This window comes from Danio rerio, chromosome 23 (assembly GCF_049306965.1).
Source record: "Danio rerio strain Tuebingen ecotype United States chromosome 23, GRCz12tu, whole genome shotgun sequence".
NCBI classification, from domain to species: domain Eukaryota; kingdom Metazoa; phylum Chordata; class Actinopteri; order Cypriniformes; family Danionidae; genus Danio; species Danio rerio.
Window position 1 is genome coordinate 38922286 of NC_133198.1, and position 25819 is coordinate 38948104.

At 39.0% G+C, this 25819-nt stretch overlaps 1 protein-coding gene across 13 annotated transcripts in view; it reads left to right on the top strand.

The window, feature by feature from the left end:
• The window catches only part of rarga (retinoic acid receptor gamma a), a 175182-nt gene that overhangs the window by 30961 nt on the left and 118402 nt on the right, over positions 1-25819 (top strand). Inside the window, exon 1 of one of the 13 annotated variants that reach the window (XM_073937989.1) lies at positions 18569-18762. The exons of 11 other annotated variants lie outside the window; for them this stretch is intronic. The gene's annotated coding sequence lies outside the window, so the exon portion shown is untranslated. Of the gene's footprint in view, positions 1-18568; positions 18763-25819 lie in introns of those variants that run through there. One more of the 13 variants, XM_073937980.1, reaches the window with a different exon arrangement.

Consider the following 25819-nt stretch of genomic DNA (forward strand, 5'->3'; position numbering starts at 1 on the left):
TTCTTTCTGCTCTTGATTCTAGTATGAAGGACTCTTTAGGTGTGCTGTGTAATGATGTCTCACGACTGTCCGTTCATTGCCATCAGCATCTCTCTCTCTCTCTCTCTCTCTCTCTCTCTCTCTCTCTCTCTCTCTCTCTCTCTCTCTCTCTCTCTCTCTCTCTCTCTCTCTTTCTCTCTGTGGGACTGTCAAACTCCACTTCCACTCTTAGCCACGCACACACCCTTCCACACCCACATCTATCACGTTTTCAGGTGACTGGCAAATGTGACTGGATTTAGGGGAGCCGTCAACCTCTGTTGTTCTCTTTGACGGGGATTTATCTCACTCGAACGTGCCCGATGATCTGCCAGCTTTCTCTTTTCTCTTGATCCGAGCGCGCGTTTTCATTGGCGGAAGTGTAAGCGCAGAGTTGAGCTTATTCGAGCGCGCTACGTGCTGGTAAAGCCACTCTGCATGTGCCCTCTGCATGTGCCGTGGAAAGCGCTGTCCCACTGACACACATTTTATGTAAAACACAGCCTGCATGCACATGGACAGCAGGCGGGGCTCTGCGTGACTGCTGATGCGCGCTTCTTTTAAAACCTCTTCCAACATGTGAGTAAAACACTGAGTCAGACTCAGGGCTTGCAGGAGGACAACTGACACTTGTAACATGCAAAAGATAAAACAACACAATATCAAAGCGTGGTTTTAGCAAGCAAATATTCGAATCAATAATTGCATTTAGAACTGCTAAAACAAATGACAATTTTCCTTAATGTAAACAATATGTATAGGATATACTTTAGCTTTATGTAAGGAATAATTGTATTGTATGATTTTTGTTTGAATGTAATTGTTTTCAGGCTATTCATGTGTTAGTTAAAGAGTTGGTTCACCCTAAAAATGGAAATTCTGTTATTCATTATGTTATTCATACATACATAAACAGTTAAAGTCAGAATTATTAGCCTCCCTAGCACCCCCCCCCCTTAATTTTTTTTCTTTTTTATGTTTTTCCCAAATTATGTTTAATAGAGCAAAGAAATTTTTAACAATATGTCTGATAATATTTTTTCTTCTGAAGAAAGTCTTATCTGTTTTATCGGCTAGAATAAGATCTGTTTTTAATTAAAAAAAAAACATTATTAATCAAAATTATTAGCCCCTTTAAGCAATATATTCTTTCGATAGTCTACAGAACAAACCATCTTTACTTGTCCAATTACCCTAACCTGCCTAGTTAACCTATTTAGTTAAGCATTTAAATGTCCCTTTAAGCTGCATAAAAGTGTCTTGAAAAATATCTAGTAAAATATTATTTACTGTCATAATGGCAAAGATAAAATAAATCACTTGTTAGAAATAAGTTATTAAAACTATTATGTTTAGAAATGTGTTGAAAAATCCTCTCTACGTTAAACAGAAATTGGGGAAAAAATAAACAAGGAGGCTAATAATTCTGATATATATATATATATCATATAATATATTTATTTATACTACCAGTCAAAGGTTTGGGGTCAGGTTTTTTTTCTTCTTCTTCTTTTTTTTTTTTTTTAAAGAAAATTATTATTTTTATCAAGGTGGCGTTTATTATTGTATATGGTTTCAAATGAAACTATTACTCCAGTCATTATTGCTGTTATTTCTTCTACCATTAATAATAATAACTATAAAAATAATAACTTATAATAAAATGATTTCTGAAGGATCATGTGACTGAAGACTGAGGTAATGAAGCTGAAAATTCATCAATAAAATCACTTGATTAAATGATTAAATTAAATTATAAACCACTTTTGAACAGTTATTTTATAGTACAATAACATTTCACAATTTTACAGCTTATATACCTATAAGTATATACCTTGGAGTTACATTGTGTTGTTTAAGTGTTCCCTTTATTGTTTTTTTAGCAGCATATATATTTCAGTTTAAGGAGGTTTTGAAAAACAAACAATACCTGCTAGAGAAAAAAATTGTGTATTGGGGTATATGGACACAGACTTTTAATTTCAGCCAGCCAGCTTAGCGCTTCCGCTTTCCATTATACAATTGGCAAGATTAAGGAATGATTTCTTTAAAATCAGTGATTTTTCACTGCCTGATCGATAAATGGTATGAAGTGGGTCTCAGACTGAACAAGAAGCACTGCATTAAATTACATTTCCCCCTGCCATGTCTTAAAAATATGACAGTTTATTTTACTCCAGTATTTTCAATGGAGTTTCTGCGATCGCCTGCTGATCCTGACGGCGCTATTGATTCAGCGTTTTTTCATCTTGTTTTACACTTGAACAACTAAATGAATGCTTAAGTTTATTTAACTGAATGTATTGTAATGACATTATAACATTGATGCTGTAAAGCAACCTTATAAAATTTTAAATAGTCACATTAAACTTTCACTGGAAGTGTATCATTGGCTGTAAAAAACACTAGCTGTGCAAAAACCCTGTTAGCCTGACATCTAGTGCACACATCTAGTGGACTCTTTTACATAGTAGTTGGCTTTGCTTTAATGAAAATATGTGCTTAATGATACTTTTTAGGATAATTCACCCAAAAATGGAAATTTACTCATTATTTACTCTCCCTCAAGTAGTTCTAAATCTAAATAAGATTCTATATTCTATTAAACACAAAGTAGATATTTTGAGGAAAGCTAAAAACCTGTAACCATTGACATTTATGGTTATGACTAGGCCCACATGGAATCAGAGCACACAGAAATCCCCAGATTTCCACAGATTTTTAGCCTATTAATGAGTCTATGTATTTACTTATGTAAATGTATGTAAATTTATAATAATTAAGTTTTTATTCAGAAAAAACATACAAATAAACTATATATCGTTCCAGAGTTTTTGAGATGACAGTGTGAAAACAGAGTGTACCATATTTGTTTAGTCCATGTGTTGTCATTTAACAGGACTGGCAACATCTAAAAGAAGGAATATAGAAAAGAGGAGCTTCCTAATACAAAAAACAAATACGGTCATATCCTCTTGAATCACAAAACCTTCCAGATATATCAAAGTTAACAGTGAGGCAATACATTGACATAAGTTTAGTCAATATTTTATTTGACATGAAAAGTTTGGTAACATCCAAATAGTACAAAATAGAACTAACATAGAAGAAAAAATTAATAAAACTAAATAAATAAACTTATTCTAAAAGCCAGGGAGTTCTTCAAAGTTTTGAAAGGGGGTACAATACAGTTTTTAAAGTAATATTTTCGGCCTTTAGTAGATATATTATATGAAAGACTTGCTTTGTTTACCAAATAAGTGGATCTAATTGGATTTACATTTTAAACATTAAATAAAAGTAAAAAAAAATATTATTTTTTTATTTCATATATTAAGTTTTTAGTTATGACACTCCTAAAAACATTCTGCATAAATCTGCAGATTTTCCACAAAATTCTCTGCAGAAATAGCAAAAAATTACAACAGATTCGGTCTGGCCCTACGACTTTTAAAAAACAAATACTACCAAGTCACTGGTTTCAGGTGTTCAAATTTGTTTTCAAAATATCTTATTTTCCGTTCAACAGAAGAAATAAACTCATAAAGGGTGTGTAAATAATGACAGAATTGTAATATTTGGGTGAACTATCCATTTAACTGGAAACGAGTTTAAAGAGCAGGAAAACAGCGGCATCTAGTGGTAAACGGACGGAAATGCCTGTTTCTGTAGGAAAAATCATTTCACTCTGGTAAAATAAATTGCTAACGCTTGTCACTATAATATTTTTATTTATTTAGAAATATGCTTTACGACTCTGAAGTTTTGTCAGAATGGGGAATGGCATGATTGTTGGGCTAGTATTTCAGAAACTTCTGATCTACTTTTGTGCACAACAATCTACGCGGTTTACAGAGAATGATACGAAAAAGAGGAGATCTCAAGAGAGTGCAGTTCTGTGGCTGAAAATGGCTTGCTGCAAACCGAAGCTACAATTAACACAGGCTTAACTGGATAATAGAAGTTTGGGGGGAAATGCTTGCCGTGATGATTCTCAAGTTCAGCTGCAAAATTCGGAGGGTACTAGAGACAGAATTTAGTGTAAGAACCATGAAAACATGGATCATCTGAATTTGTGTCAAAGAGCCACAGCCTACTGGGTATTGTAGGCAATGTTAATCTCTTTATGACCATGTGCACATCCTGTGGTTGCTATTTCCATGAAGACAGCAAGCTCAGATCTCTGTTTTCAAGTGAGTTTAGACCTAAATACCTCCCACAGTCAGCAGATCTCAATCTAGTATAAATCATCTGGAGGAACAAGACATTCATATCAAGGATGAGCAGCTCATAAATCTGTATGACACTCTCATGCCAATTATGGATGAAGATCTATGAGGAATGTTTTCAGCACCTTGTTTATTCTATACAAAATTAAGTATATTTATGAACTAATTGATGGTGATTGATTCACCAGTCATGATTCCTAAATCACCATGAATAACTAGAGTTTCTTATCTCAGTATCTTTGCCTTGAAGAATAAATATCTAGAAGTATAAATTATACCTATAACCTATATATAACATTGTTTTCTATCATATTTTGTATTATAAGAGTCAAACAAATAAAATTATTACGTGATTAAATATTATTTAATATACAATAAAATATATTATTATTATTATTATTATTATTATTATTATTATTATTATTATTATGTAGTGTTACGTAATAATAATATTATGAAAACAAATATCCACCACCCCCAATCATGGAGTAGCCCAGCTGTCAAATTTATTTAAAAATATATATTTTTTATTTTTAGTTGTAAATTCATTTTAAGAAATCTTACTATTTAAGTCAACAGGATATGATCAGTCGACATTTCTGTAAAGAGCACTCTCCCCATGCTCTCGTGGGTTTCCCATGGGTTCTCCGGTTTCCTCCCACAGTCCAAAAAACACACAACCTAAGTAAATTGAACATACAGAATTGATACCATAGCCAAACTCTTGGCAAGCCGTACATCTCTCCTTAGCCATCCCTATATCTGTCATTAGCCAGAAATAAGTCGGGGGAGTTTATCGAGATCTACCTGAGCTCAAACTCCCCTGCAAACGAAAGGGGGCCCAGGGATCTCATAAGCTCAGGGCTCTCTCCTGTGACAGCATGCCAAACAAGCTTTATCATTCATTCATTCCTTTTCGTTTCAGCTTAGTCCCTTTATTAATCTGGGATGCCCTTCACCGGGAAACACCCATACACTATCATTCACACAAATTCACAATGGCCAATTTAGTTTATTCAGTTCACTTGTACCGCATGTCTTTGGACTGTGGGGAAACCGGAGCACCCGGAGGAAACCCACGCCAACACAGGGAGAACATGCAAACTCCACACAGAAATCTTGCTACACACTGCGCCATTGTGTGGCTTTGCTTCATTATTAATCATCAGCTAAGTGTGAACTCTTAAAGAAGAATTAAAGCAGTATAATATAGAAAAAAGGTCCAACTCACTACTCAAGCACTGTATAGTCACAGTTTGAGGAATTCATTTATTCATTTTCTTGTCGGCTTAGTCCCTTTATTAATCCGGGGTCGCCACAGCAGAATGAACCGCCAACTTATCCAGCAAGTTTTTACGCAGCGGATGCCCTTCCAGCCATAACCCATCTCTGGGAAAAGTTTGAGGAATTGTGTTGTGGTTTTATGTTGTACTTCCAACCTTGACCACTAGATGTTGCTTTAAAGCAAGAAGTAACTCTTAAACTCTTTCACTTCACCTCTAAATTTAGCAATGGGACACACCAACCGACCAAATTTACACTCCTCCCTTTCTATTTTTCTACAGTCCTATATTACATCTTCACTCTCTAATCACGCAAAACACAGCTGCTAATGTGTATCTGAAATAAAAAAATATGCAACTCTGACTTTATATAAGTGAAGGCCATTATTTGGATTTAGAGAAGAACTCAATCAAAGTCAGTCATGAATATTATTGCTTGCGTTTGTTTTCTTTTTTTCCTGAATCCATATAAAAAGCTTGATTACAGCTTGCTCGCTTGACATGTTGATTGAAATGATACAGCCTCACAAGTGCGAAATAATTCGTACAGAACACGGCGCCTTACCTAAACCCTGTTTCTGTGCTGTTTTGACAGTTGCCAGGGTTAATTGGCTGTGTTAAATTTGGAGCTCTGTTCCACATCTATGAACCCATGACTGTGGGCGACTCGCGCACAGAGGAACATGTTATGGCAGGGCACGGCGATAATTACATAGGGAGAGCGGCAGTGTTTGGGAACCGAACAGGGGCTGCTGCCAACACGCACACAGTAGAAACACCTTGTGCCTCGGGCTAAGCAGACAGCCATCAGTGTCTGTCATCTTCAGTTGCTCTCTCCTGCCCACCAACACTTACCTGCTCAAACTCTTTCGCTCTTTTATTGAAAGATCTCTGTATGTGAAGTCATGCCAGATTCTCTGAGGCTGATGAGCAATTTAACAAGTTTATACCAAGCTCCATGTTATGCAAATGTAATGGGGCGATCCCCAAAGGGGAGGGGTTTCCCACTCGTATGCGTGTAGTGGGGGATCCCCAAGGGGGAGGGGTTTCCTCACTATGTTTAGGTGAATGGAGTTAGAAATTAAGCTCGCCACCCCTTTAAAAGTGTGGAGGTTTTGCTTCCGTTATATCCCTGGCATGGAATAGTGGCAGTGTGTTGAGTGCGTGCAAACTTTTGATGTGCGTTAAGCATTGAGCGTTGAGCAGTAAGCCTGCAGTGTTTAGAAAAACCTGTAATTCTGTTTCTTTGGCCTGCGGAAGTGCAATCGCATCAGCAAGTAACGGTATGTCTCTGTTTATGTCTTTGGCTATTTCTGGCGAGTTTTAGAGCTGTTAATTAATAATAAATAATTCTTTTAGCTACATCCATGTATGATTGGTGGATTGCTCACCATTTGCGTTAAGAGCCAGTTGACTGGGCTGCGGGTAAGTTTCTATTTGAGAGTCTGTAAATGTTTTATCTAGAAATATGATTTTAAAACGTTAACATGCGAATGAATATTGACTGGTTGTTTTATAGAGAGCCCGTTGCTGTTTTGCTGCTGTCTGGCGACCCGTTTGTGCTACGGAGGGGCGATTTCACTTTCCTTCTCGGCACCTGATTGTGTGTGACTCGGTTGCGTCAAGGCAGTGTGTATGTGTAGGATTGTGTGTGTGTGTGGGTGTGAGCGTGCCCTTATTGTGCGAGGGTGCGCTAAATTCTTTCGACGTTGGCGCGGTTGTGAGTGTGCGTGTATGTGTGCAGTGTTGTGATTTAACTATTTGGTGGGTTTGTATTTTGTTTGTGTAAATTGCTAAAGGCTGTTATTGTTCAACCTACATTTCAATACTAACAGTAAGGATTACCTTATATGGGGAGGGTTGTGTTATTTTGGCTTTGTTTGTTATGCGGGTGGTTTGTTTTGAGTGTGGGTTAGTTTCTCTTTATTAATGAGTGTTTTGTTTTGAAGGTTTCGTTGCACTGGAGTGTGGCATTTTCCTCTTTCCTTTTGATCTTTCCCAATGGTATATCCTGTGTAATATTGAGTGTGAGAGCAGTGGCCACTGACAACCATTATACAACCCATTGTATTGTTTTGTGACTTATTGTAATTGACTATCTGTTTTATATGATTACATTTTAAAGAAAAAAACTCTATTTAAGTGTCTAATAAAAGATTGTTTGTACACATCTCTGCTTTATTTCCATTTGTTTGGAGAAAACCTGAAGTTGTGGGTAGTAAAGTGAACCTCTATTTGGTTATATTCAGTACAGTACGGGCCCCGGTCACATTTGGCGTAGTCGGCAGGGTTCCTTTACAAGCAGGGGTGTGTACTCAATCCTTGGGCACTTTGTGTGTTTGTTGAGAAACCTTTTTTTATTATTTCGTTTCATTTTGTTGTTTATTGTGAATGCTTTTGTGTGGTTGTTTTACAGCAGCAAAACAGCACCGGGCAGTGATTTTAAAGGAAGCCTTCCAAGACTCACCGCTGTTCAGGTTATTAGTGAGTATTTGTTTTGTTTTCTGTGTTTTTTTTTTTTGTTTGTTTTTTTTCTTTACCTTAATGATGGAGAGTGAGTTGGATGAGCTGCGCAGGCAGGTTCAGTCCCTGCAATCGGAGAATGAACAGTTACAGCATCAAGCTAACTCTGCAGCCAGGCCTTCGGTGAGTGCTAGTTCTGTTGTTGATACCAATGCCCATGCCTCTGGTGTGTCAGATGCTTCTAGACCCATAGCAGAGCGTATTATTCTTATTCCTAGAGAGCGACGATGTTCCACGTTTAGTGGAAGGGGAGATGAGGATGTGTTTGAGTGGATAGAGGAGATGAAGAGTAATTTACGGGCCAGAAATTTACCAGCAAGGGAAGAAGCCCTTTTTATCCTTGATCATCTGGGTGGGTCTGCTAGAAGTGAAATTAAATTTAGACCAAGGGTTGAGAGAGAGGATCCAGAAAAGGTGTTTTCAGTGTTAAGAGAGTTATATGGATGTGCATACTCTTATATCTCCCTCCAGGAGCAGTTTTTTTCTCGTAAACAGGAAGAAGGTGAGTCCTTGCAAGATTTTTCACATGCCCTGTTCGCTTTGATGGAGAAGGTTGTACAATGTGCTCCGGGTGGTGTCCCTAATTCTGCCATCTTACTTAGGGATCAATTTGTAGAACACGTTGTTGACAATAGTCTATGTCGTGAGCTTAAGCGTTATGTTCGGCTCCATCCACAGTCCACTATTCTGGATGTAAGGAAGGAGGCAATTAGGTGGGTTGATGAGGGATTTCGTCCTGATACGCGTGAACGAAGTCATTCTGTCCCCTCCCTTGCTACCCAGTATAGGGTTCAAGGACATGGTCCACCATCAAGCAGTCGAGGTAATTCAACAGAGATAGCTGAATTAAAGGAGATGTTAAAGGCCCAACAAGAGCAACTTAATCGGCTCACTCAAGGCCTGCAGCAGCTGCAGTCCCAGCATGCAGGTAATCCATCTAGGCGGGTGAACCCTATTATCTGCAGACGCTGTAACCAACCAGGGCATATTGCCCGGAATTGTATAGTGGATTTTCGTAGATCCACTGAACAGCCGAGGGTGGTGTCACAGCAGAGTAATGCAGTGGGTGCTAGTAGGCCGTCGGAAAACTTCAACCCCCTGAATTGTTGAGCCACACTTCAGGAGGGGTAGCCACTGGCTCACAGCCCTCTGAGTTGAAAGGGAAGCAAGCACTTTGTAAGTTAGTAGGTAATTGTCCTTCTGTCACTATTACTATGGGTGGGGTAGAGGTTCCATGTTTACTGGACACTGGGTCCATGGTGACAACTATTTCAGAGGGATTTTTTTTCCAACATTTTGAGCCTTGGGGCAAAGAGAAGTTACAACGCTGTGGATGGCTCCAGCTGCGTGCTGCAAATGGTTTAGAAATACCTTATTTGGGTTACCTGGAGTTAGATTTTGTTGTTCTTGGGAAGAACATCCAGAATAAGGGGGTACTTGTGGTGAAAGACCTGCCCAATTCCTTACCAGGTGGGTTTCCTGGGCTGTTGGGCATGAATGTCATTCAGGAGTGTTTTAGGGAGTTGTTTAGTCAGCATGGTTCCAGTCTTTTTGATCTCCCTACTGTGCGGGAGGTTCCTGCCTGGTATTCTGCTTTGCAGTATTGTAGGGAGACTGAAACTGACAATTGTGAGGTTACAGAAAGATTGGCTAGGGTTGGGGGTCGAGAAGCAGTGCGAATCCCTGCTGATTCGTTGCGTTTTGTGCCTGTCACATTTTCCTTACCCATAGGCCCTTCACCTTTACTGCTTTTTGAGCCACTAGGGACGGAGAATTCACTTCCGGCTGGTCTACTGGCCTCTGTATCTTTAGTACCAATTGTTCGGGGTGTGGCTTTTGTACCCATAGTTAATGTGGGGGAACAGGATTCCCTGTTGCAGCCGCATGTAGTAGTAGGAACATTGTGTAAAGTTCAGACTGTTCCACAGCTAGATGTTATGACTCCACCAGAGGAACAGGCCCATCTTCAAGCAACTACTGCATTGCAAATGGTGAGAGGGGACACAGTGGAGGAGGCCATCCATACTTTGGATCTGCCTCAGCTGTCTTTGGATCAGCAGGCTCAGGTTAAATCTCTGCTGAGTAAATATAGATCTGTTTTTTCAGCTCATGAGGGTGATTTGGGTTGTACTGAGCTCATAACTCATCAGATTCCGTTGCTTGATAGTGAGCCAATACGGCAGAGATATCGACGCTTGCCCCCTTCTGATTATGAGGCAGTTAAGGAGCATATTCACCAGTTGTTGCAGAATCAGGTGATTAGAGAGAGCTCTAGCCCGTATGCCTCTCCAATTGTGATTGTGCGGAAAAAAGATGGGCAGATTCGTCTTTGTGTTGACTATAGGCAGTTGAATGGTAAGACGCGGAAGGATGCTTTCCCTCTGCCACGAATTGAAGAATCACTGGATGCCCTGAGTGGAGCCCAATGGTTTTCCACATTGGATCTTGCCAGTGGCTATAATCAAGTACCAGTGGCAGAGGGAGATAAGTGTAAGACCGCTTTTTGCACGCCCTTTGGGCTATTTGAATTTAATCGAATGCCCTTTGGGTTGTGCAATGCCCCTAGTACCTTTCAACGCCTTATGGAGCGCATGTTTGGGGACCAAAGGTTCCAGACTTTGTTACTCTATTTAGACGACATCATAATTTTTTCGTCCACTATTGCACAACACTTGGAGAGGCTGGAAATGGTTTTTGTTCGACTACAGCGAGAGGGTCTTAAGGCCAAACTAGAGAAATGTTGCTTTTTCCAACAAAAAGTAAGTTACTTGGGGCATGTAGTGTCTAAGGAGGGGGTATCAACTGACCCAGCCAAGATTAGTGTGGTGGCAGAGTGGAAGCGTCCAACTAATGTGACTGAGTTGAGGTCCTTTTTAGGCTTTACAAGTTATTACAGACGCTTTGTAGAGGGATTTGCACGGTTAGCAGCCCCGTTACATCGCCTTGTTGCAGATTTGGTGGGGACAAAGAAGAAGAGGGGTTCAGGAAAGTCAATTGAAAGTTGTTGGACCGAGGATTGTGAACTGGGCTTTCAAAATTTGAAGCAGCGACTGGTGACTGCTCCTGTACTGACTTATGCAGATTTCTCTCTCCCGTTTGTGTTGGAAATTGATGCGAGTCATTCTGGGTTAGGGGCTGTGCTGAGTCAGGAGAAGGATGGGAAGCTGAGGCCAGTTGCTTATGCTAGCCGGGGGCTTCGTCCCACAGAAAGAAATATGCAAAACTATAGCTCCATGAAATTGGAGCTATTGGCATTAAAATGGGCGCTAACCGAAAAGTTTAGGGACTACCTCTTAGGACAGAAGTGTGTAGTGTACACAGATAACAATCCCTTGAGTTATCTTAGGACAGCCAAGTTGGGTGCTTTAGAGCAGCGCTGGGCTTCTCAGCTTGCAGCTTTTGATTTTGATATCCGATATCGTCCAGGCCGTGTTAACGGTAATGCAGATGCCTTGTCCCGTCAGTATACAGCGCTACCATCTTCACAGAACGATTGTGGCACCACTTTGCCTGCAGTGTTGGTAGAACTTCTGCATAAGGAACCGGTAGTATTGGCACAAAACACCATCTCTGTTTTCCCTACCACTTCAACTGTAGATTTGCAACGGGAGCAGGAGCGGGATTCAGTTATTGGCCCAGTGCTCAACTTTTTCTCTTCTAAAGTGTATCCAACTAAAGAGCAACGTCAGGCTATGTCCAATAGATGTCGGGAACTGCTACGTCAGTGGAGCAGGTTATTTAAGAGAGATGGGTTGCTATATCGTCATCTAAAACTGCCTGGTGGGGGGGAGGAAATAGATCAGTTGCTGCTCCCTGAGGTTTTGCAGGCAGAGGTTTTTCAGCAATTGCATGGCTCTCATGGTCATCAAGGTAGAGAGCGTACCTATGAGCTGATACGCAACAGATGTTATTGGCCTGGGATGGAGGCTGATGTTCGAAAGAGGTGCCAGGAATGTAGTCAGTGTGCAGTCTCAAAGTTAAACCAGCCACTAGCCCGTGCACCTATGGGCCATTTGCTGGCATCAAGACCAAATCAAATCTTGGCAGTTGATTTTACTACATTGGAGCGGGCTAGTGATGGGCGAGAACATGTCCTGGTGATTACAGATGTGTTTTCAAAATACACTCAAGCTGTGCCCACACGGGATCAGAAAGCAATCACAGTAGCTAACATCTTGATCCACGAGTGGTTTTATAGGTTTGGGGTACCTGCGCAGATTCACTCAGATCAAGGTCGAAATTTTGAGGGTGCAGTGGTCTCTCAGCTTTGTCAGTTGTATGGGGTTCAGAAGACTCGCACTGTTCCATATCACCCTCAGGGAAATGGGCAGTGCGAGCGTTTTAATCGAACCCTTCATGACTTATTACGTACATTGTCTGTGGAACAAAAGAGGTCATGGACTTGCCATATCGCACAGGTATGTTTTGCCTATAATACAACGCCTCACCAGACTACTGGTGAGTCGCCGTATTTCTTGATGTTTGGGCAGGTTCCTAGACTTCCAGTTGATTTCTTGCTCACAGCTGTGGATGCACCTGTCAGTGGGCAGGTAAAAGATTGGGTGGATGAGCATAGAGAGACCCTAAAAGAAACGTATAGCAGAGTGAGGGCTCGGCTGAATAGAGCCGCAGAACTTCGTAGGAAACGCCATAGTCAGGTAGGAAAGGAGTCTGCATTGCAAGAAGGCCAAGAAGTTTATTTGCTTGACCAAGGTGTTCGTGGTCGTCATAAAATTCAAAATCATTGGTCCAGCACTGTTTACAAAGTGGTCCAATCCCCGATAGGTAAGGGTGGTGTATACACCATAGTAGAGGCTGATAATCCCTCTCGGGTGAAGCAGGTGCATAGGTCCCATTTAAGGTTAGTACCTAATACAGGAGGCTCGCGGCACGTGGTTGAACCAGAGATGGGAGTGTCAGAAGATAATTGGGATAAGGTTTTAGACTCTTCAGTGGCAGTGGATGAGGTAGATGATTTGGACGTAGTCCTTATAGGGGTTAACCCTTTTGCCTCAGGTGTAGTCGAGGTAGAGCCACCATTGGAGCAGGAAAGTTTGGTGAGTGCAGAGACTCCTCTCCCTGCTATTAATCCCCCAAGGGAAACAACAGAGGGCGATAGGCGTCGAACTACTAGGGCCACTGCCGGAAAACATTCAAACCCGCATCATTTGCCAAGGGCTGCAGTAGTCGTTCAAAATGTACATCTAAATAGAGAGGGGGTGGATGTCTCATTGCAACCTAGTCAGGCTCAGAATAGTCCTTTCCGTCCATGGTTGTAAGTAGTATCATCGGGACGATGATAGAAAAGCCAGGGGTAAATGTAATGGGGCGATCCCCAAAGGGGAGGGGTTTCCCACTCGTATGCGTGTAGTGGGGGATCCCCAAGGGGGAGGGGTTTCCTCACTATGTTTAGGTGAATGGAGTTAGAAATTAAGCTCGCCACCCCTTTAAAAGTGTGGAGGTTTTGCTTCCGTTATATCCCTGGCATGGAATAGTGGCAGTGTGTTGAGTGCGTGCAAACTTTTGATGTGCGTTAAGCATTGAGCGTTGAGCAGTAAGCCTGCAGTGTTTAGAAAAACCTGTAATTCTGTTTCTTTGGCCTGCGGAAGTGCAATCGCATCAGCAAGTAACGGTATGTCTCTGTTTATGTCTTTGGCTATTTCTGGCGAGTTTTAGAGCTGTTAATTAATAATAAATAATTCTTTTAGCTACATCCATGTATGATTGGTGGATTGCTCACCATTTGCGTTAAGAGCCAGTTGACTGGGCTGCGGGTAAGTTTCTATTTGAGAGTCTGTAAATGTTTTATCTAGAAATATGATTTTAAAACGTTAACATGCGAATGAATATTGACTGGTTGTTTTATAGAGAGCCCGTTGCTGTTTTGCTGCTGTCTGGCGACCCGTTTGTGCTACGGAGGGGCGATTTCACTTTCCTTCTCGGCACCTGATTGTGTGTGACTCGGTTGCGTCAAGGCAGTGTGTATGTGTAGGATTGTGTGTGTGTGTGGGTGTGAGCGTGCCCTTATTGTGCGAGGGTGCGCTAAATTCTTTCGACGTTGGCGCGGTTGTGAGTGTGCGTGTATGTGTGCAGTGTTGTGATTTAACTATTTGGTGGGTTTGTATTTTGTTTGTGTAAATTGCTAAAGGCTGTTATTGTTCAACCTACATTTCAATACTAACAGTAAGGATTACCTTATATGGGGAGGGTTGTGTTATTTTGGCTTTGTTTGTTATGCGGGTGGTTTGTTTTGAGTGTGGGTTAGTTTCTCTTTATTAATGAGTGTTTTGTTTTGAAGGTTTCGTTGCACTGGAGTGTGGCATTTTCCTCTTTCCTTTTGATCTTTCCCAATGGTATATCCTGTGTAATATTGAGTGTGAGAGCAGTGGCCACTGACAACCATTATACAACCCATTGTATTGTTTTGTGACTTATTGTAATTGACTATCTGTTTTATATGATTACATTTTAAAGAAAAAAACTCTATTTAAGTGTCTAATAAAAGATTGTTTGTACACATCTCTGCTTTATTTCCATTTGTTTGGAGAAAACCTGAAGTTGTGGGTAGTAAAGTGAACCTCTATTTGGTTATATTCAGTACAGTACGGGCCCCGGTCACACAAAGGACACTATAGCATGAAGAGGATGTATAGTGGAAAGTTTAGATGCTAGGTTTTTGACGCTTTCAGAATGTGAAGGTCTTCCTGACATGATTTATGACTTTTCATAACTTGTTTTCAACGTTTTGCTTTTTAATAGTTAATTACTTTTATTTGTTAAATATCTATGTGGGAATTTTTTTTTCTTTAAAAGTGTTTCTAGTTTGCTAACAGTCTTCTGGTGCTTTGATTGCTTTTATGAATACTCAGTTTGTCCATTAATCTAAAATATAATTTTCAAATCAAGCTTTTCAAAGTAAACAGAGAAATATAAATTAGTGTCAACACTAATGCACAGTTATGTTCTGTCTAAAGCCCAAAGTATACTTAATTTTTTTATGTTAGCATACGTGCACAGTTTGTGTTAATAAAGGCGTTCAACAAATGTAAGTTACTTTTAAAAATGTAATAGATTACAATTTACTAACTACTGCTGAAAAATTGTAATCTGATTACATTACTAATTACTTAATGTAAAAAGTAATCAGATTACTAATTACTTTACTTTGAAGTATCTTTTTGAAACATATAAAATATACCTATAAAATACAAAATAAACTGCTGCTCTTTCAGTGATTTGATATTCACTGAGAAACATTACAATGGGTCGATCACAGCAGCTTGACATATTCAAAATACTTAGAGTGCCAAGTACTTAAATCTTGAAAAAAAGTGCCTAAAATTCTCTCATCATTCACTTATTCCAAAAGAAAACTGGATACATGTAACAATTGACATTTAAAAGCACTTCAGTGTTTGTTTGGGTGTTCTGTGTTTGTTTGAGGTAATTAGTCTACTCTACTGTTTATTCCATACAAAGCATGAAGCTGATCGCTCAGTTCTTGTAACATGACTCAAGGATTTCAACTGGTGTGCCTGGCAAATGCTAGCGCGCAATATGCGCTCCGAATATGTGTGCGCAAACTCATCTGCGCCCCCAGAAAATTTTCTTAAGGGTGACTAGAAGAGGCCACACCAAATTTTGAGAGGGCACACAAAAAATAATGAATTTAGTGTAATGTTATATATATATATATATATATATATATATATATATATATATATATATATATATATATATATATATATATATTTTTTTTTTTTTTTGTAAATAAAGTGTTTATTAATTTAATAAATTACTCTTGAAATATTGCAAATTATTCCTTGAAATAATTTAGCAAGTACATGTGCAAACAAAATAAAAATCTATATTTATTTTAAAAACACTTTTCATATATATATATATATATATATATATATATATATATATATATATATATATATATATATATATATATATATATATATATATGTGTGTGTGTGTGTGTGTACAGCATGCAGTATATGCCATGTCTAAAATTTATGAAAATTAATTAATTAATTTAAAAACTAGTGAAAAACTGAACAAAGGGCATTACTATACACACACTCACTATACAGACCCTATTAATATCATTTTTATCCATATTATCTATAGCCAAGATAATATTAATACAGCTTCATCTATTAAATATTAAATTGCCATTGCTGTCTATTGGGCGAGGCAGTGGCGCAGTAGGTAGTGCTGTCGCCTCACCGCAAGAAGGTCGCTGGGTCACTGGTTCGAACCTCAGCTCAATTGGCGTTTCTGTGTGGAGTTTGCACTTTCTCCCTGCCTTCGCGTGGGTTTCCTCCGGGTGCTCCGGTTTCCCCCACAGTCCAAAGACATGCAGTACAGGTGAATTGGGTAGGCTAAATTCTCCGTAGTGTATGACTGTGTGTGTGAATATGTGTGTAGATGTTTCCCAGAGATGGGTTGTGGCTGGAAGGGCATCCGCTGCGTAAAAACTTGCTGGATAGGTTGGCGGTTCATTGCGCTGTGGCGACCCCGGATTAATAAAGGGACTAAGCCGACAAGAAAATGAATGAATGCTGTCTATTGAAGGTATGTGCCTGCTGTCAACAATGATCTGGTAGGGGGATGGGGCAGTGAATCAGCTATGTCAGTGGCACCAATCAATCCACAATAATTTAGTGGCTGCTATTTATTTATTTATTGAAATATTGTGAATTTTCATAAGTACATTTAAATTGGTAATATCAACTGCAAAGTCATATTGGGGTGGTCAAAGGGGTGGCCAGAATTTACACAGGGGTGGCCACCCCTGTAAACTTTTTTTTTTTTTGTGCTAATGTCCTGGTGTTCAAGTGCTTGAACAAGTTGCTGGTCAAGTTAAAAGCAGTGGAAAGTTCTTCAGAGACTGCATTTCACAGCAATATTTTTGTTTTTATGCTCTGTGAAATCAAAGTAATGTCTGTATTTCCACTTGAAGTAGCAGCCACTCTGGTCAACACCTATTTCAGCTCGCGTTCTTTAGCTATTTTAAAGCACATGCTTATTAACTGCCGTTGCAGTGGAAAACGTTATTTAAAAGAATACATTTGTCATGTAATTAATGCAGTTAGATTGACTGTAGTAATTGTAATCAAATTACACACATTTAAAATGTAATTTGTTACGTAACTGTGTTCCTCAAAAATGTAATACAGTAAGGCCTTATTGTGAAACGCATTCCACCAAACTCTGGTTTTAATTGATAAAGATGTTTAGTTTAAAACTGAATTGTGGATGTTATTTAATCCCGTTTCACTCAAGAAATAATCTGAAATTAAGATACAATACTTGTCATTTTAACGTTACATTTTTACAAATATTTTTACCTCATTGTACCATATTAGTACATTTGTTTATATATTACTATCTAAAAGAACAAAAGTCACCATTTCAGTGACATCCATCCACTGGCACTGGTTTTCATTGTATTTACTGTCTTCAGTAGTTTGTTGTCGTTTTTGTTCCATCTACTACCATTCTTTTTTTGCTCTGTTCAGCATTGACACCTTGTGGACAAACTAAGTAGTGCTGAAACCAAATGTGCATTATTTAAAAGGCTTTGTAGATAAATTATTCATTACAAAAATTTAAATGTGCATTTGCCTAGTTACAAAACCTAAGTGTGTCCGTACAATAAATGTGTATTTTCTTCAGATGACAAAATGTCCATCACACTCACTGCATGCTGACTCTTTGTGCATGCATGCAAGGTAAATTATACTTTGGGCTTTAGATATAACAAATGTTATATCTACAAACAAAAAGCTTGCTCATACAGCTAATTATGTCATTTTAAAGCGCACTGTATGCATATACCTTGCTTAAGCATAAAAGGTGAAGTGCTACATTTGTCATCTGATGCTTTAAAGCAAAATGGGTTCTCATTGTTGTGAATTATCCAGAAAATATATTACTTTGTCCAATAGTTATGTGTTTTTGCTTTAAATTTAGAACGATGGATGTAACTTTATATTACTATTGTTAAAGTCCCAAGTGTAAACAGGCCTGTTGAATCCAATAATTTTCTACTTAAAAATATCACGTTTAATTCAGAGGGTTGTTTGTCATTGCTTCATTAATTAATTGGCTCTGAAATTTACTTGGAATATCCAAGTCAACATTGTTTCAAAGTATTTTCTTTTTCAGCGTACAATGGCAGTTTTATTTGCTAAGGGGAAAGTATGGAGAAGGGGACCTTTCCTCCCGAGCACAAAGTTTTGCCGCAATTACAGAATTGCTTCCATATGTGGATCAGGCAGCTTCTCCCGCTGCCCCCTCCAGCCCCTCTCCAGCTCCTTCCTTTATTTCTCCTCACTCTCTCTCCCGTCTTTTAGCGACTTCCTTTCCCAATGTCTCTGTTTTTTAGCCATAAACTTTATTCTTCCACTCTTGCTTTATACCCCTCCGCGTCACGAAGAGGTTCGGAAAAGGCCACCTTTAAAACAGAGTCCATCTTAATCAGAACATCCTGGTACTTTTGGCAGTGGGCTTCGCTTGTGTTGATTCAATTAGAGCGAGAGAGCCCGGGACAGAATGCGCCTGGATCAGAAAACGAAAGGGAGAGAGAGAGAGAGAGGGAGAGTTGAAGGGGGGCATGAAGGGAAAGAAGCGAATGAAAAGAAGAAAGAAAAAATGTGGTTTCACCAAAAGAATTCGGACTGGAGGGAGGCAGCCTGGTGAGTGCAATAGGGAAAGGTGGAAAATGAGAAGCGAAGGAGAGGGAGAGAGCGAAATGTTTTTTGACAGAGGTCGGTTCAGAGAGGGTTCATGGTGACATCATGGCTGATTGTGAGGAAAGTATAGACAGGAGGGCCATTCACCTTTCATTGGACACATATGTCGGTGGGTAGGCAGCGCGCTCATTTGCATGCGCTTATTGGCACTCTGTTAGGTTTTTCCGACAAGTTTGTTTGGACCTCCAGAGCTCGCCTCTCGCACACAAACATACAAAAATAAGTTCAAGCATGCGCACACACGCGAGCCGCAGATTAAATATGACATGTGGCTTATACATTTACATGGACGTTAATGCAAAATATACACCGCAGCCTGTGCCTTTTTATCCCTTATGACTATTTCTAAAAAGCCTCTGTGTTTCTTTTCCCCGTGTATGTTATTTCTACATGTCAGATGGTGGCTAAATGTGAATGTGTACATTTTGCCAGACTGAATGAATGAGGCCCTTTATTGGCCGTACCCGTTTGACTTTGAAACTGAAAACGGATGCTTTCCGTGTGCGTATGTATGTGTCTTTTTACGTGTGCGTGCTTAGAGTAAATGTGCGTTGTTGTTTGTGTGCGCGTGCACATGCCCGCCTCGCGCTCTCTCCGCATGTCTCATTGCAGCACAAAACTTCACATGACATCAATCTGCATGCAAGGAAATAGTGATCTCATTACAGGCATCTTGTTCCTGATTAAAACCTGCCGTGGCCACCAGGCTCTCTCTCTTTCTCTCTCTCTCTCTCTCTCACACACACATACACACTCACTCCTCCCCTCCCCTTTTCATTTCCCCCCTTTCATTTTCCATCCAAGCCTACTATAGTCCTTGGCACAAGTAAATGCAGTTCTTAGTGGAAATGCTGTTTGTTTATTTATTTGCTCTTGTGACAATTAACACAGAGAAAAATCCAGTGGGAATAAAAAATGATGTCAGAGGCCTTTAAGATGAGTTATGATGTCATAGCTAAGAGTGACAAATGCAGCTGTTGTGAAGAAGAAGCCATTAAGGGTGAAAGAGAGGGAGAATTGGAATGAATGACAGAGATGCTGTGTCCAAATAGTAATTTACTTCTCGATTGTTGATGAATGCGCATTGCATCCGCCTTGCTGGGACCTATGACGTATTGTCAACAACCACAGCAATTTAGTCATTTACTGAAGGTGTTTCAAAAATGTACAATTTATCCCAAAGCAACAACATTGACAGCTTGAAAATAGCCATGCGGTTCAGTTTTTGTACTTTGTTTTGATGACTCTTGACAGAGCTCCAGCTAAGTGTCTGTTTGCACTCTTTGAAACAGCACATGATCTCATCTGGTTAGAGTTTGACTAATATTTTATTGTTATGTTTACTTATTTGATGAATGCTCATTCATGCATACCTCAATGAGTCTTTTAGATATGAATGTAAAAAAATTCTACATGTATTTTACATTTACAATTAGTGAAGTTTGTTCCTCACCACTGTCGCCACTGGCTTGCTTGGTTGGGACTTGTACAGCTGCGCATCAGTGGATTTGCTCTTGAGTGTTTGGACTTTCAGCAGTGAAAATTAAACCACTGAATTAAACTGAACTTCAACTCTGAAAACTGGACTGAAGCAGTTTCAATTTACTAGAACTTCTATGAGAGCTGCTTTTACACAGTCTAGATTGTAAGAGCGCTATAGAAATAAACATGAATTGAATTGAAATGTACATTTAATTAATTGACAGATACTTTTATCCAAACTGACATGTGTCTTGTACAGATTTGGACAACAAACACAATGTTCACGAACCCAAATATTTTAAACTTTTATCCCCTAAAGAGGTGGTCCACTACGATATCATATTTGAAACTTTAGTTGACGTGTAATGTTGCTGTGTGCGCATAAATAACATCTCTATATGTATTGCGCTCAAAGTTCAATGCAAAGGGAGACATTGGCTTTTTCAGAGTTAGCTTAGCAAAGCCTACAGGGAACGAAGTTTGGGAACTACAAAAAATAAATCCAGGTTAGTGAGATCACAAATGCATCAGGTTACGTTCATTTACCATGTGCACACTCCCCCACGCAGTGAAGGGGCATGGCCAGTGGCGCTGTAATGTTATAGCAGAGAATGCTGAAATGGCGTCTAAACGCTGCTATTTCCACAGAGCTTGTTCTGTTTCTGTATTTTGGGGTTCCAAAGGACACAACACAAAGACAGAAGTGCTTACAGTTTATTTTATGTTCCAGAGAATTATATTAATATATTTTTATATAGCTAGCATTTGACAAGGGAGAACTTCCAGAATCTCTCTCAGTTCAGTGCTAGATTCAGCTAAAAACTCCTCCAACCGACGAAGCTGTGGATTGTGAGCCACAACCTGTGTATTTATTTGTTAAAATTGATCAGTTACATGCACAGTTTCCAGCATTAACAGTATGTTGTAGCAAGTACGTAGACAAGGATGTAAACAATGGGAAAAATGCTGTTTGGCACCGCTTACAATTTAGCTACAAATTCATATTTATCAGTCAAACCGCTGTAAACACACACACTCTTCACCAGCTCTGCAGTGTCTCTCTACTCTCTACTCTGACTGGGTGCACAGCGTTTACACAGTGCAAAAGTGCGTGCTTGAAGGCACGTGATGCTTTTCCTGCTGACATGGAGCCGATTCGCGAATCCTAGCACATTATGTTAGCTGACCAATCAGAGCCTCTTGAGGGCGGTCTTATGGAGGAACTAGGCAATATGACAGTCATTTTCATGTTAGCTGTATATAATCAAAGTAAGATATGTGAAAAAATAACATGATTTTCTACAAATGAAGCATGAGCACACATTGCTTTGCATCTGTTAAACACTGTGAACCAACGCTTTAAGTGAAGTTTGGCTTACTTGGTTTGGGACTTGTGGAGCTGCGCATTAATAAATTTGCTCTTCAGTGTCTGGACTTTCAGCAGTGAATATTAAACCACAGTGAACTGAACTAAACCAAACTTCACTCTGAAAACTGGACTGACACAGTTTCAATTCACTAGAACTTCTATGTTAAGCTGATTTGACAAAATCTACATTGTAAAAGTGCTATAGAAATACAGATGAATTGAATTGAAAAGTTTAGACTAATTCTCGGTCCACACAACATGTTCATTAGCAAAGATTTGTCTATTCTTAGTTTGAGAGCTATATGGTGTCTGCATGGTTTTCAGTTCATATTCTCTTTAACGTACTGACACTGTATGTGGAGATAGAAATCTTGAATCAGTTCAGGGCTGAACTGGTGACCAATTCAATACAGTGTTGAATTGTTTGCCCATCAAGATTCTCTGCATTAATTTGTATTCTCATTCATTTGTTATCTGTGGACTATCATTTGTGGACCTTTTTGAAGGACGTGCATGAGTTAGTGACACTGTAAAGATAAAACGAACCGCTTCTCTTGCTATGACTTTAGGAGGGTTTCAGTCACTTTAGAATGACTCAACATCATGCAAAGCCAGTCACAATTGTAGGCTGTATCCGAAATCGTCCCTATACCCTCAAGAAAAATTCCAGAAGAATTACTGTAAAAACTGTCGGCTGTGGTTGTTAAAATTTTACCGTAAAACATACGTAGAAACCATCAAAAGCATGTTCAATTTTACAGTAACCTACCATATTCATTCATTCATTTTTCTTGGGCTTAGTCCCTTTATTTATCAGGAGTCGCCACAGCGGATTAACCACCAACTTATCCAGCATATGTTTTACACTGCGAATTCCCTTCCAGCTGCAACCCAGTACTGGAAAACACCCATACACACTCATTCACCACAGCCAATTTAGTTTATTCAATTCACTTATACCGCATGTTTTTGGACTGTGGGGGAAACTGGAACACCTGAAGGAAACCTACACAAACACGGGGAGAACATGCAAACTCTGAAGCCACCACTGAACCACTGTGTCGCATTGAAATTCCATATTTCTTTTATTAATTTGTGTTATACATCAATGTTTTGAAGTACTGCTTTCTGCACATTTTACATTTGTTACAAAACACCACCATAAGCATGTGGGAATGAGAAAGTCATATGATGACCCAATGCTCATCACAAACAACATTCCCAAGCAGAAAAAACATACTAATATATAGAAGACGCTCAGTGTCATTCACACAACTACAACACACCATCATTTTGACAAACATAACATTTAAAGAAATAAACATTAATATAAAAATCCAATAAACAATATTTATTAAAATCAAATTAATATTCAAACTTAGAATTAACATAAAACTCTAATTTACATAACCAAAGAGAAAATTAGAATCATTGTAACATCAACAAAAAGCATTCAATTAAAATTGAAGTGTCATTCAGGGAATTTTGGGAAAGTGGATATCAGCCTTTTTACAATTTATTTTTATCTGTGTGAAAGGGGCTATAGAGTGTACATGGGTTGTACACTTGTTATTACTGTGCATTGTGGGATTGATTGGGTGCACTTTTTGAAGGAATAGACCCAGCTGTGACAAACCAGCGACCCTCTTCTTTTGAGGTAATAGTGCTAACCACTGAGTGAACGTGTCGCCCTAAAGCTTTTTTGACAGAATTAAATAAATAAAAGGTTGAAAAATGATAGTATTTGTAGATAGAACAAGGTGTTAGTTTTATTTATTATTATTTATTTATATAGAGTTATATTGAATATAGAACATACCTGCCAACCCTCCCGTTTTTCCCGGGATTCTCCCGTATTTTACAGTTTATCCCGCTATTTTCCCGTAAAGGTATTTTCCCTTATTTCTCCCGTATTTTTAGTCTTTCTCTGAAGGGTGGCAAATAAACATTAAAGAGCCGAGCCTCTCTATACGCAACCCATAACGCCGAACCACCAGGGGCCGCCCCTTGCTCTTAAATATGAGTCAGTTCTGTGCTTTCACTTTGTTTAGACATGAAAACACTTTAAAATAAATATAAAAACAGCAGGATTCCCTTATTTTCATTACAGGTGCCGTCTCCCCTTCATATGCAATCCTCAAAACAGTCATGTAGCGGTACGTGACTGTTAGCTGACGCGCTCCATAGTGATAAATAGACGCTCTTTCCTAAACGGATTCTGTACTCGCGATTTGAAGCGGAGCAAAAGTCTGGGTTTTGCATGCGTGTTTAAATAGATATACGCATAATTAATAATAATAATATCTAAAGATGTCGATCTTGGTGTATATTTTTTCAAACACAGCTAATTTCGTCCTAAATGAGCTTAAAAATTTAGGTAAGCAATCAAATGCTTTCATTATAGCGTTAGATGTGTGCAGTTTTAATATAATCAAACAAAAACAAATCTAAATAAATCATTCATTAGTTGCTCTATAAGCAGAATGTGTAAGAAGAAACAGCTAATCAGATTTGATGGCTTAATTCTATTTCTTCATAATAGCTATTAATTTTAATAAGCTAAACTGTTTGCTATTTCATTTGCTGCTTATGTATACTAATTTTGTTTTTCTTTTGTAAATAATAATAATGAAACATATTACTGACCATTTAATAGTTTACTTTTAAATGGGTGGGTGGGGGGGGGGTTCCATGTCCATGTCCATGTCAGGGGAATCCAATATTATGGTGTTCATGTCCCTTATTTTCACATCCCAATGTTGACAGGTATGATATAGAAACTAATTCATCTTTAGAAGATTTTGGAGAATGACTGTGCTGCAATGATTATGACACAGCAAGCACAATGCACATTTACTCAAAGCAAGTACACTTAAAGACAGAAATAAACCCGCTCAAGGAAAGCAAACTATAACAATGTAATTTAATGACCTCATCTGTCAACACCGAGCTATTAAATTGCAGAGCTTGTGCAAACATATTCTTAATGCTATGATAAGATAATGCTGTTTTCTTTACTGCTTTTTTCTCACCATGATCAATTTCCCATCTGTGTTTATTTTGTTATTAAGTGGAAAGTGTCATTTAAATGTCATTCCAATCAGTGTGGGTGGCATTTGGATGTTCATTTACAGTAATGTTACAGGTTTGAATGGTCTGGCACCTACTCACATTGGTGAGTTTCTTCAGTGGCATACTTTATCTAGGCCTCATCAGTCGGAGTTTCAACTAGTTGTTCCCCAAATCTAAAGAAGTCAGGGCTTTTTCTTTGATGCAGCTCCTCATCGGTGGAAAGGTTTGCCTTTAATATGTCAGGTCATGTTTTTGTTTGGTGTGCTGGTTATTTTGTAAAGCACTTTAGTCAACATTTGTTGTTATTAAATGTGCTCAATAATTGAAGCAATCAAACAAACAGTATATCAATACTATGTTATTTCCGACGTCTTTACACTGGGTGATATTTTTACAGACTTTTCTTAGTGTCCTGTACATCTGACATTCTGCATTTTGCATTCCAACTAAAAAAGCAGGGGTAATGGGAAGATTGAAGCAAGTGAAAGTGAAATGTGGTGTGGAAGATGGAAAAACAAAGACAGAAGTACACAGGTAGTGTTGGAGAAGGAGGAGAGCGAGAAAGAAAGAGAGAAAGAGAGATAGCAGCCTGATCTATCTTCATTATCCTCCACTCTGCAGTCTCCCAACACAGAGATCATAAATCTCAACCTCCAGCACACTTCACTGACAATGAAACACAAACACTGCTAACCTCTGACCTCTCTCCTGCTACTGACACACAGACACACACTCACTCAGACGCACGCGGAGAATGACAGCGCACACTGTAATATCATTTCAAACTGGGTACACTCAATGCTGAAAAGAAAGGATATTAATCTTTCTTTTAAAATGGGAAATGCATTACCACATTCTAAGTGTTAACTGCTTTGGACTGATTGCTAGTATGTTTTCAGAGAGAGATACTGTATGCAAGATGTGTAGCGCAGGGCTGTGTGGCATGTAAACCACTTCCTGTTGACTAGTGTATTGAGATCTAATGCCAAAGCTGCTGAAGTGTCCTCCTGCTTTACTTTCAGCTGAGCTCATTTGAGTAAACTGATTTATCTTTGCAGTGAAATAAATTTATCTTTG